Below are 12,416 nucleotides of genomic sequence, written 5' to 3' on the forward strand. Positions count from 1 at the left end.
GAAACAGTGTTAAATTGCATTGTACAAATTGTGTGCTTTCTTTCTGTTTCTGTCCTTTGATGAGCAATGTGGTGATTACAGTGTTGTTTGCCCAGATGCCCACAGCTATTTTGCTGATTCTTTTTGGTAGTCAGAGGATTCACTGTAAATAAGTAGGGAAAAAAAAAAAAAAAAAGCTAGCACCATAGCAAATGAGCCTAAATAGGCCATGTTTAAATTCAGGTGGAAACATCAAAGTTTTCTAACTATAAGAGAAATAGATTATGAAGGAACTGTCCAGTGAAACACAAGATAAAAATATTTCCTAGTTTTTAGCACAAAATCACAGAAATATATGAATTTGATCGTGTAGCTGTGGCTTTTGGTTCAAATAAATTAGCCCTACCTGAAGATCAGAATCTTGAATTCTATCAACTAGGGAAAGGGAGCCAGTAAAAATAACCAAATACAGTGTGATGTGTTCAAAATAATGGGCAAGGAAGATGATTTGAAACTCTAAATTTTTAGTGCATGAGGACATGCAAATGATCATGTGTGTCAAGAGATAGAAGGGAGAAAAAAAAACAAAACAAAACAAACAAACAAAAAAAAAAAACACAGAATTTCTGTCAGGGAGACTAGAAGGAAGATATTCTAATAATGAGCTTTACAAAGATCCTTACACAACTTATGCATAAGAGTAATAGTTCAAGAAACATTGGAAATAATATGGCATGCCAGAGTTCAAGAAACATTTGGACAACGTTCTCAGACACAAGATTTGATTTTGTGGGCGGTCCTTTGGGGACCCAGGAGCTGGATTTGATGATCCTCATGGGTCCGTTCCAATTTGGATATTCCATGATACGGTGACAAAATTCAGATCACAGCAGGAGAAAGGAGGGGCCCTAAAAAAGAACTGGGGAGAAGTGAACAGCAGGAATGAGCAAGTATATATAGCACAGTGTAGAATTACAAAAGGAAAAGTTCCATATTTTTCCATTTCAAATTGAGGTTTCTTTAATGCAGCCTTCAGTAGAAGGTTGGGGAATCCTCACCACAGAGGTTAAAAACCTCTGTGTGAACAAATTGATTTATTTAATGAAAAAGAGCAATGTGAGATTAGCAGGACATAGAAGAGACTGAGAGTAGCACTAAAACCTGCTGAAGAAGGACATGAGATGTAAGAGGAGTCCCATGAATGAATGGAGTTGCTAAAGGCCAGAAATGAGATTTTCTGTGAGCAACTAGAATTTTAAGTTACTATCTGTTATGTGGATATATACATCTCATCTGTAATCTATAACATTCATAGTTTATGGTTTCTCCTTAGTAAAAGCTGAAGGACACAGCCTTAGCTGGTGAAAGTCAACATGTTATCACATCAGAGTACAGATTAAATGAGATTTGGGAGTTGAACATTTTATGGCAGTTCAATGATAATAGCTAACATACAAGAATCTTATACCAAAACTAAATATAAATTAAAACACAGTGTCATGAGGCTTGTAACACTCCAGCACTGAACCAAAGGCAGCTCTGAGGTAAATCATGTAAAGACAGTGGTGAGTTTGGTCTGTTGGAGAAAGTCTTTTCATTTACACCTCTGAAACACCATTAACAAAGGCAGATTTCAACCCATATGCTACTTTAAACAGACCTTGAGAGTAGTAAAAAATCCAGACATTTCTGTCATTAAAAAGAGTCCTGCTGAGGGGGCCATTCTGTTTAGATTGCTACTGTGCAATGCCAGTGACTGTCACTGTATCAGCTGCTTGTGAGAAAAGTTTGTTCCTATAGGACTTTCTGTGACAGAGTTTGAATTATTTTAATTTAAATAAATTTGGGTACTATGTTTATAACTTTGAATAAAGATAATAAAAGGGAACAAAAGAGAAATCCATAATATATTATCTGAAAAGAAAAATAACCAAAAGCAACAAAAAAACCCTTTCCCTTTGGCAGTTTTTTTTTTTTTTTTTCTCTTTTACTCCATGAAACATGAGAACTTTTATTATATAAAACTGCTTTCTTGTGCTTTTTCCTTTAGGCTTGCCAACAAGGGATGATGATTTAATTCTTTCCAGATATTCAGTTGATTTAATATAATTTATTTCATGTGGAACAGAACAGGGTAAATGGGCATTGGTCCTAGAATATTTATTCTTTTTCACAAATCTGTAAGGGTACATTTAATAGAATCACAGCATATTTTTAGCAGTCAATTATTGAACTAATTATATGGTGTTTGATTATAAGACTGTCTAGTGAAGATCATATAGTGTTTGTACTGTGTGCATAACCCTGGATTTTTTCTTTGTTTTAATGGAGAATGATGTATGCTTGAATTGAAAATGCTATTTAAAACAGACGTACTTGAATAACAAACTCCTTTGCCCAGGTTCTTGAGACACAGCTGTTACTATTGCAAACCCAGAAGCTTTCATGTACCTCATTTTCATTTCATTTCTCTTGGATTATTCCAGGAATAGCTTGAAGCATTGATTATAGTTAAAAGCTTTTTTTTTTTTTTTTTTTCTCTAAGTAAAACCAGTTTGATGAAAACCTCCATTTCATACTTATTGTTGTTCTTTTTCCTCTACTATTTGTCTTATATGTATGTAGTTTGTGTACTAGTCATATAGATAATTAGATAACAACATACTGAAATGAGCATATGCATATCTCTATTATGTGCTATTGACACAAAGAACAACCTTACCACTGTAGGATTCTGGCAGTCAGATTTGTAGATATGAAGAGAGAATGCATGATCCAGAACATTTTTTTCCCCTTAACTAGATTAAGTATTGAAATAAAAATGCTGTTGCATTAAGGCAGAGCCAAAAAGTAATACCATGGGTAGAGAGAGGTTTGATATGAGATCTGATGAGTCCATTCCTCTCAAATTTTCACTCCTGTTTGACACTGAAATTCAGTAAAGTTGTAGATATTGCTAAAGGAGAAAGGCACCTAGGGAAATTCACATGATTTTCCTTTTACCCGTTTATTTTCCCTTCATGCTTTAACAGGACCCCATAAGGTCATGCTCACTATCTGGGAATGATTCCTTCACTGACTTCATAGTCCCGGGTGACAGAACAGATGAATTTTGTTGCTATTGCTGTTCTGGACATTTCACAGCACTGCTGTGAAAACTCCACCTATCCATGCAACAAGCAATTCACTTTTAGATTCCTGAAACCCTCAAAGATGTAAGAACATAGGTTTATTGACTGATAATAAATAAATAAATAAATAAAGCCTGAAAAATATTTATCTGGAAAGCTAACCAGTCCTCTAGTGAAAATAAATAAACATATAAATAAATAAATAAATATGCAAGAGGAATTTCTGATATTCTGCAATCTAAATTTCATTTTGAATTTGATCCATATTAGTCAAGCTTAACTACCCAATTATTTGCCTTTCATGAATAAGATAAATTTACAAATCTATCCTATTTACAAGAGTAGAGATGCCCAAAATTTTCTGATTAACTAATGTTGCAACTGTACCTAGAACTTCTTTACACATTTCTTGTGTAGCTATCCGATGTTGACTTTTCCCATTCAGCATGAAACTTTTCTTTCCCTCTGATATTCCTAGAAAAAAAAATGAGGAGTTTTCCACTGTGTGTTGTTAAGCAGAGACCAGCAAGAAACAAAATGTTTCTTTAGAGCTTGTAGTACATCTCAGCCTTGATTCAGCACCTGAAAGCATTTAAAGGGCCAAAGCACTCCTGTAAAAAACGTTAGAGGGCCACTGAAAATTAGTAGACCATGAATCTTGTATCAGCCAGTGTCTGAAACATTAGCTGATAAAACGAAGCACATGGAGAAGCATATGGTTTACAGAATAAGGGCTAAGCCTGAGAGCACTGCAGAGTTGATTTGCCAGCTGACATTGCTTCCTCCCGTGGTTTCCAACAAGTATTTAGCAAAAATTCATAGTTGTGGCATATTACCATATTCCTTCTGGAATTCATTCTAAAAGACAATTCCACATCAGCATGAAACAATACACAGAATATAGTAATGCATGATCTGAAGAAAGCTCAGGGGTGTCATTTTCAAATCGGCACAGTTTCTTTGTGTTTGTACAGGGCTCAAATGTTGGCTTACATATTAATCACAGAATTTTAGACATTATTGCAAACATGAGACACTGTTACTGAAAGCTATTGCTCTTGCCTTACTTCTCAAAGAAGTAAAGATAGACTACACTGAGACATTGTGAGTCTTAGGTTTTAGGAAAGACCACAGAACCACTAAAGAAGTCCTTGCGGAGCAGGAGCTTCCAGGCTTCCAGGCTCTTGGTTGTCATTCCAGAAAGCATCTGAGCTCTTTGTGCCTCCTTCCCTCCCACTTTTTTTTTTATTATTATTATTTTTATTTTTATGCAAATTGGATGCCCAAGTAGGCATCTCTCAAGCTTTTTTTCTGTTCCAAATAATCTTATTTTCCTTCTCACTCTATTGCTCTCCTTCTCTTAAACACCTTCTCTTCTTTTTCTTCCTTAGTCTTATTTTTCATTTCTCTCATCTAGTATTTGACATCTTTTCTTTCCTTTCCTTTCAAGCTGTGGTTATATTCATACATACATGACAAATACAGTCAGCCATAACAAAAGCCTTTGCATATAACTGGGAGTACTGGTTATACTGCTACCAACTATGGCTGAAGTAACTGCACAGATTTTAGAGATCTCTAAGAATTATCCATAAACAGACAGCTTTTTTTTTCCACTACATTTTTTTTTCTTCTGCCAAAAATTGTCTTTTTATCATCTTCTGCCATAAAGCCATCAAAAATAACTCACTTAAAATACTTGGTTTTAGTTCTTACTTTAGAGGAAGGCTTCCTGTACCTTAACTTATTTCAGTAATATACTAAATTCTGAGTTACCTTCACTTTCTTTTTTTTAGGGAACTTTCCCAAAATCAATGTAGGAATTCTCTAGAGCAAATGTATGCTATAGAAATTCATTTGAATGAGCTTCATCGTCCAACATCACATACATTTCTACTGTCAGTTTATGAACTTTTGGGGAAAGTGACATGTTACTTTGTATTTCCTCTTTAACTTATTTTCATTTCTGAAAATGTTTTCAGCTTGGAAAACTCTTTGCTCTGTCCTTACCACTGAAAGAGGATAGACAGAACTTTTCTTATAAGACATTTTTTTCAAAGGGCTTACTCTCTTGAAAGGCTAGGAATTTCCATTCCCAGCAAACAAATAGACTGAGGTCCCTAGCTCAGGTGATTCCCAGTTCATCATACATTTTGTTGAATTTCAAACCAATCTTAAAATTAAAATATGTCTCTCTACACATACACGGATCAGGGATATAAATTTTACGTGTTTTCATTTCAATGGGATGAAAATATTGAATGTGAAATGTTGCTACTAATATATTCACAGACAAGATTCATCTAAAACATTTTAAATTGTTAATGATAAGACAGACTTGCTCAAAGTTTACTTTCTTTTAAATAAGGCAAATGAATTAATCAAAACTATTTTGGAAATTCTTTCTGAAATGATTTAAAAAGATAATTAAAAACTGTAAAACTGTAAGAGCATTTGACATATTTCCCTTGAAAAGAGTAACAGCTTTCAAAGAAGAGATTTTTTTTTTATTTTACTTATTATTATTATTATTATTTTTAACAACAGATGCTTACTTGAGCTTTCAGTGAGACTTAATTGCTGGTCTGTGTCTGAGCTATTATGTTTAAACAATTTCTGTAAATTTGGAAGAGTTGATTGATGATTATTTAGTCCTGATCATAATGGTCAGCATGAAAAAAAAAAATGCCACAAACTCACCCCTGGTCAATGACACTTCATGCCATCAAAGAACAGATGCAACATACAGATGGGCATATAAATGCATCATTGAGGCGTGGGCTTGACCATGGACACTATTGAACAGGTTAACCATGATTGTGAAACATGTTGCAATCAAGCAAGACAAGCAGTTAAAGCCTTTCTGGTTTGGAGGAGAATGGCTGAAATACCAATATGGTGAGGTCTGACAGATTGATTGTATCACACCCGCACAAACATGCCAAAGCGAGTGCCTTGTGCTTACAATGGCAGAAGCAACTGCCAGATGGCTGGAAACATGCCGTGTGTCCCAAGCCACCACCCAAAACACTATCTGGGTCTTGAAAGACAAATCTTATAGTGACATGGCACTCCATAAAGAACTGAGTCAGGCAAGGGGACTCATTTCCAAAACAACCTCATAGACATTTGGACCAAAGATCATAGCATCGAGTAGGTATATCACATCCCCCATCAGATATCAACCTCTGTGAAAAACAAACAATACAATGAGCTGTTAAAGACTACACTGAGAGCAATGGGTTCTGGGACATTCTAGCATTGGGATACACTTTTGGCAAAGGCCGCCTGGTTAGTCAACGCTAGGGAATCTGCCATTTGAGCTAGCCCCAACAAATCAAAAACCCTACATACTGTAAAAGGTGATAAGTCTGCATAGTGCACAAAAAGAACATTCTAGGAGAGACAGACTGGGCTATTCCTGTCTTGGAATCTGTGGGATTGCTTTTGCTCAAGGATGTGGACGCACTTGCTGAGTAATGTGGAAGGATGGGGAATTTTGATGTGTACCTCGAGAGGATTTGATTTACTGTGTTAAACTACAATTTGGTTCAATCTGTGTGGGCAGCTCCTTGAAGGAAATATGAAAAGGTGTGAGGCACTTACCTTAGAAGTATATTTGCTCTCCAAAATGTATACAGTTTCCACCTAAAAGTGACTATTTGCTGATATTTATATAGATGAGGCAGTGGAGTTGTGTACTAATTTCCTCTTCTTAGCACATTAAGACCTATTGTAAAAGATAATGTATTTCCGAGAGCAGTTCTGTATAACTGCTAACAGAAAGCAGTACAGATATACCAGGCTTTCTTTTATTTTTATTTATTTATTTATTTATTTTATTAGATAAAGTAGTTATAGAGGTGTAACGTGCCAAGCAGAATGTATGAGGTTGGCTTTTTAACTTTAGTATTAGGATCCTCCAAGCTCCTAGAGCTTGAAATACATTTAAAAACTTTTTTTTTTTTTTTTTATCAGTGTTGATTTTATGCTAGACAGAGCTAATTGTTGTCTGTGTGTTTTTCACCTATACAAGTAATTACATGCATTTTTGTCTGACAGTTTGACTCAATTACATTTTTGTCTCAACCTGTCTTGCACTAGATTATTTTCTGCTCTGAGTGTGATAAAAGAGACTTCATTTAACAGCAGAACTAATTTCTTGCCTTGATTCCTACAACTTGATTCAACTTATTCATAACCCTGAGCTGCTAGTCACTTTGGGCTCCTCAGACACAAGGCTCACGGGCTGATATTACTCCATAAGCCCAGTTTGCCCATGTTAGACACTGCACAGTAGCAACCAGACTTATTGTGTTCCATCCTTCATAATACCAACACTGAGAAAAATCCCAGTATAGAGATAATATTAAACTTGGAATAAGTGGCTACCAAGGCTTCAGGAAGTAGGTGGAGGTTCTCTGATAAAGACAGTTATTATTCTTATCCATCACCTATTACAAGAGCACAAGTAGTAAAAGAGATCTGCTTGGAGGAGGTAGCGGGCAACTAACTTGTATGCCTGAAGAACAGAAGCCCTTCTTGTGTGTACAACAACATTGTGACAGCCTGAGTAAGAAAGGTATCAAGAAATGTTAGGAAAACAAGGTCTCTTCACATTATTCTTCGTAATGTTTATAATGTACAGTCCACAGCAAGGAAGAGAGTGTATTTAACAGAACAAAGAAGCAAAATATGGATATGGAAAAAACAGGCACCACAGGCAGCCTTGAATCCTGGAAATACTCAGTTTCCAATGCAGACATCTTGCACAAACATTGACACCAATGACAGTTGAAACAGCACACAAAGGGGGATATGTACGCAGAGCTCATAAAAGTAGGAAAATACGGGCATAATTCGTATTAGTGCCTTGAGAAGAATAAGAAGCATGCATAATATTGCTGCTAGAAATCATTCTCAATGTTCTTCAACACCTGAAAAGTCTGTTATGGGGTCTCAGACAAAAAGAAAATGTTAAAAATAACAATGAAAGAAAAAAAAAAAAAAAAAAGAAAGCACAGAAATCCTGTGTAGGGAACAGTTTTTGTTGTTGCATGTTTGTTTGTTTGTTTGTTTGTTTTTTTCTTTCAGTTGATTTATTTGATGGTCAGACCAATAAAAAAAAATATTTGACTAAGAATTAAACATTTTCATCTTTTTTTTTTTCTTTTTTCTTTTTTCTTTTTCCTTGTTGAATCAGAAAATAAACCTCACACCATGTTTTTATGTTGTACTTTAAAATCAGTGTTTAGGAACTTGCATCGAGTCAGTTCAAATACAAAAATTACTAGCTTTTTAAAGGATCCCAAACACTTTCATTCTCAGATAAAAGCTTCACCAACTGCTTTTTCTTTTGTCCAGTAAGTCAGAGAGTTGTAGGGGTCCTGTGCCTGGCCACTTTCTCAGACAAGGAATTTTAGGTGTATTCGAGCAGAGTAGCTCCTGCTTTTCATGCTGCTGGGCTGTATCTAGAAGGCCTGCTATCATTCGTTTTCAATTGGTGCAGTTCCATCTGTTAAAAGAAGCAAATGCTCAGATTCATAAAATAGTGAACCTCCTGCCTGGTGATCAAAACAGCCTCCTCAGAGAGAAAAAAAAATCTACACTCCAGTTCACTCTCTGATGGATTTGAGCCTAGATCCTATAAGAAGGCTATCCTCATTGCCAGTGTAGAGTTTCAGTGGATTATTTCAAGTCCTGAAACAATGCAGAGAATCACAAGGAGATCACCCTTCTTGAAAATAAGCTTCCTAGTAGTAGGAGTAAATTTTAAGGCAAATTCCAGGGTTTCATTACCTAGAGAAGGGCACTAGCATGCTATTTTAGTGTCTCATTAGAGGATTATTGAGAAGCATGAGCACTGTTATATTTTTTCCCTGTGGCTATTTGTGTATTTTTTATGAATTCACTAATAATTCAGAAAAACTAATATTTTCATGAGTAAATGCTTTATTGGAAAAGCCTGGTTTCACTGAGCATTGCTGATTCCATGTATGACTTTTATTGCCCCAGTCCCTAATTAGGAACAGATCTGTTTGTGGAAGATGTGATTCCAGTTTCTTCACAATTTTTCCTATAAAAGGCTGGGGGGAACAAAAGCCTTGGAAATGACATTTCCAGATATACTCTTTCTGCATGACAGCATCAGCCTGGGTTCGTGCATGTGTGTAGGAGGAGGTGTGAGTACTGTGAGCAGTAGGGCATGTTGCTCTGCAGTGGAACATGAGCAGCAGTCAAGAAAGTGCTTCCCCTAGAGAAAAACAGATATGACTGAGCTGCCAGGAACTAGGCAAAATCAGAACAGCCACTACTGCAGCATGCATAAACATGTTTAACCTAAAAAACACCGAGGAAACAATACTGTATCTAGCTGATCAAGAGGCAGGTAGGCTGGTCAAATGTATATGCTGCAGAAAGCAAGACAAAAACAGCAAGAATACCCATGCTATTTGTAACAGCGCAAGGATGTGAGAAACAACTGTATTGATAAACTCTTAAAATTCATTGCAATATAGATTTGTTTGAACTAGCACTGACAGAGCAAGCATAGAATATGCTTGCTTGCTCTGTCAGTTGTCAGCTCAAGCATAGAATATGCTTGCTTAGGATAATAATGCTAACTGTACTAATGAAGAAGAAAGTAAATTAGCTAAGGCAGAATATTATGCAGATGGGATTATATTGCTTCAGATGCTTGACATGAAATGGCTAGCAATGCTCCTGTGTATCATTACTCACAAAGGGTTTTGGCATGTAGACTTACCCTTCTTTACTCCCCAGAGTAAGTGATTCTGGGGAAAGCAAAACAAAACCAAAACCAAAAACAAACAAACAAACAAACAAACAAACAAAAACTTATGGAGAAGACTTTCAGAGAAGAGGAAGATATTTACTCGCTGACTTCAACAATGCCAAAGATTCTTTGTCACACATTGCAGAAATGGGATACTAGTTGTTCAACACCCAACATAGCAATTTATATGTTAGAGTAATAGAATTCCAGATAGATAATGTAACTAACTACAGTATAATATTAGGAAATATATTTTCTAGGCTGAAAAAAGAGAGGAAGTATATGTGACTAAAACTGGAAACCATTTGGGTGCAGCAAGGCACACTGAATGCAGGCATAACACTGGATATGTCTTGGAATTTGTAATCACAAACATGCAAATTGGCTTGCTAGTCATCTTCAAAAAATTTACCTCTTATTGTTTATATTTTTTCCTTCAAGCTTCATACAAACTTCTGTGGTCACTGGAATCTCTGCAGATGATTGTCATTGTGGTGTTTTTCATTAAAAATGAAGAAGAAGAAAGTGGTAACAAACTGCTTGGAATAGTGAGAAAGAAACAGAAAATGCTAGAGAAGTTTATGAAGCTGGTCAACTCTTAGTTTTTTTTGTTTTGTTTTGTTTTGTTTTGTTTTGTTTTTTAACTATGCTGGCAGCGTCTATAAAGGATTTATTTCTGCAGAGCCAGCTACATTAAAAAAAATTTACAGGCTTTTAATAAATTCATAATGCAAACTTCAGTCAAGTTGGCAGATATGTCAGAAATGTCTGGGTACTTCTCACTTCTTGAGCCTCACTTTTTTAATGCTTTTCTTTACAGTGCAACCATCCATACGCTGAGCTGAGGTGTTAACACATCTGTGTTAACTGTCATCATTTCAAAATTAACTCATACCTAATATGCATTTCTGGCAAAGCACTAGGTATTTGTGGCTTGGTTAGCTATTGACCATAGTTGCAGTGTTATTAAGGTGACTTGACTTATTCTGTTTTACATACTTCTTCTAAACATAGTTGCTTCTTTACATGATAATCCGTTCAAATCAGTTTGTAATGCACTTTGGTAATTAAGTGAAACAGATGTCAACTTTATGATGGTAGTTGTGCATTCAGACTGGACAGATGAGTGGTCTGCTCCTCCCTCCTTGCAGTGGAAGAGGCTGCACTTTTTCTGAACCATAAAATATCAGTGGTGAGAGTTAGAGAAACCATGGATTAGGAAGAATTAACATCAGACTTTCAAGCACAATGATGCTTTTTACATTGTTTTAGAGATCCTCTTCATAGGGAAAAAGGCAGTGTGTTTTACTGTTTCATTTATAGTCTTCTGGCATGACAAATGAATTAGATGAGATGTGGCTGAAAGCCTACATCAGTTTCCCATTTCCTTTATATTGTTTGATTCATCTGTGATAGCAGAAAGATTTGAGCATGAATACAGTCATGTGATTCAAAAATGATGTGATTTAGGCCTGTTATTGGAATCTGAGAGGGAATTTCACCAACTTTCCCAGAATATTTAGAACATCAAGACCATTGCAAATAGAGTTATGAATGCAGTAAAACTGCTCAACCCTCAACTAAGGTTGATTTATCTTGTGAAGATCAGTGCAGTAAAAAACCTATTTTTCATTTTACATTGAATTATTTAATTCTATAGATACTTTTCGTTCTACTATGCAATCAAGATGGGACAAATTAGCCTAAATGGGGATACTTGGGGTTTTCTTTTTGTTAAACTCTTTCCAGATATGAAGTCAGCTGGTTGTATCAAAGGTGTAAGACATAAAGCAGTTGGTAACAACAGCTCTTCAACTTAATAAATTTGTCCAAGGAAGTATCATGAACTTTTGTCTTCATTGAGACTAACTGGGATTTGCCAATTACAAGTCCTTAGGATCAATCCACATATGTACAAAGATTGTTCCGAAGACAGACAAAGACCTTTGAAGAATTCATAAGGCTATCCGTCCTACAGTCACATATCATTAATTGGAAAAAAATCTGTTGATATCAACCCAGCTGAGGGAAAGCAACCATTAACAGCAATTGTATTATAGAAAACATAATGTCCCTACCAAGAAAACTCAGTACATTCACATTCCATTGTCCCTGAATGTTTTTAGTTCTAATAGATTAAATTATCTAATAGATAATTTTGACATCTCTTTGGAGAAGGGTTAGTCTTTTTTGTTTGTTGGTTGGTTTTAAAACCAGATAGTGTCTAAAGTGTCATAATCTTTGGCTGGAACTTTAGGATGCTTTCCAATATTGTCCATTAGGACTTATAATAATGTGCATATATACCTCTAAATACCCACACTGTAATATGTATATTTTTTCTTTGTTGGAAGTAGAAATTAATTTCCAAGTACAAGCAGATGATCGTTATAATTTAATTAGTAACACTGTCACACAAATTTTTTTTTCAAAAAATAAATTACTATGTTATTACTAAATTAAAGAACATAGGTAAACATGCATATATACTGTAGAGACTTTTTAAATCT

This window comes from Anas acuta, chromosome 1 (assembly GCF_963932015.1).
Source record: "Anas acuta chromosome 1, bAnaAcu1.1, whole genome shotgun sequence".
In the NCBI taxonomy this organism is placed as follows: Eukaryota; Metazoa; Chordata; class Aves; order Anseriformes; family Anatidae; genus Anas; species Anas acuta.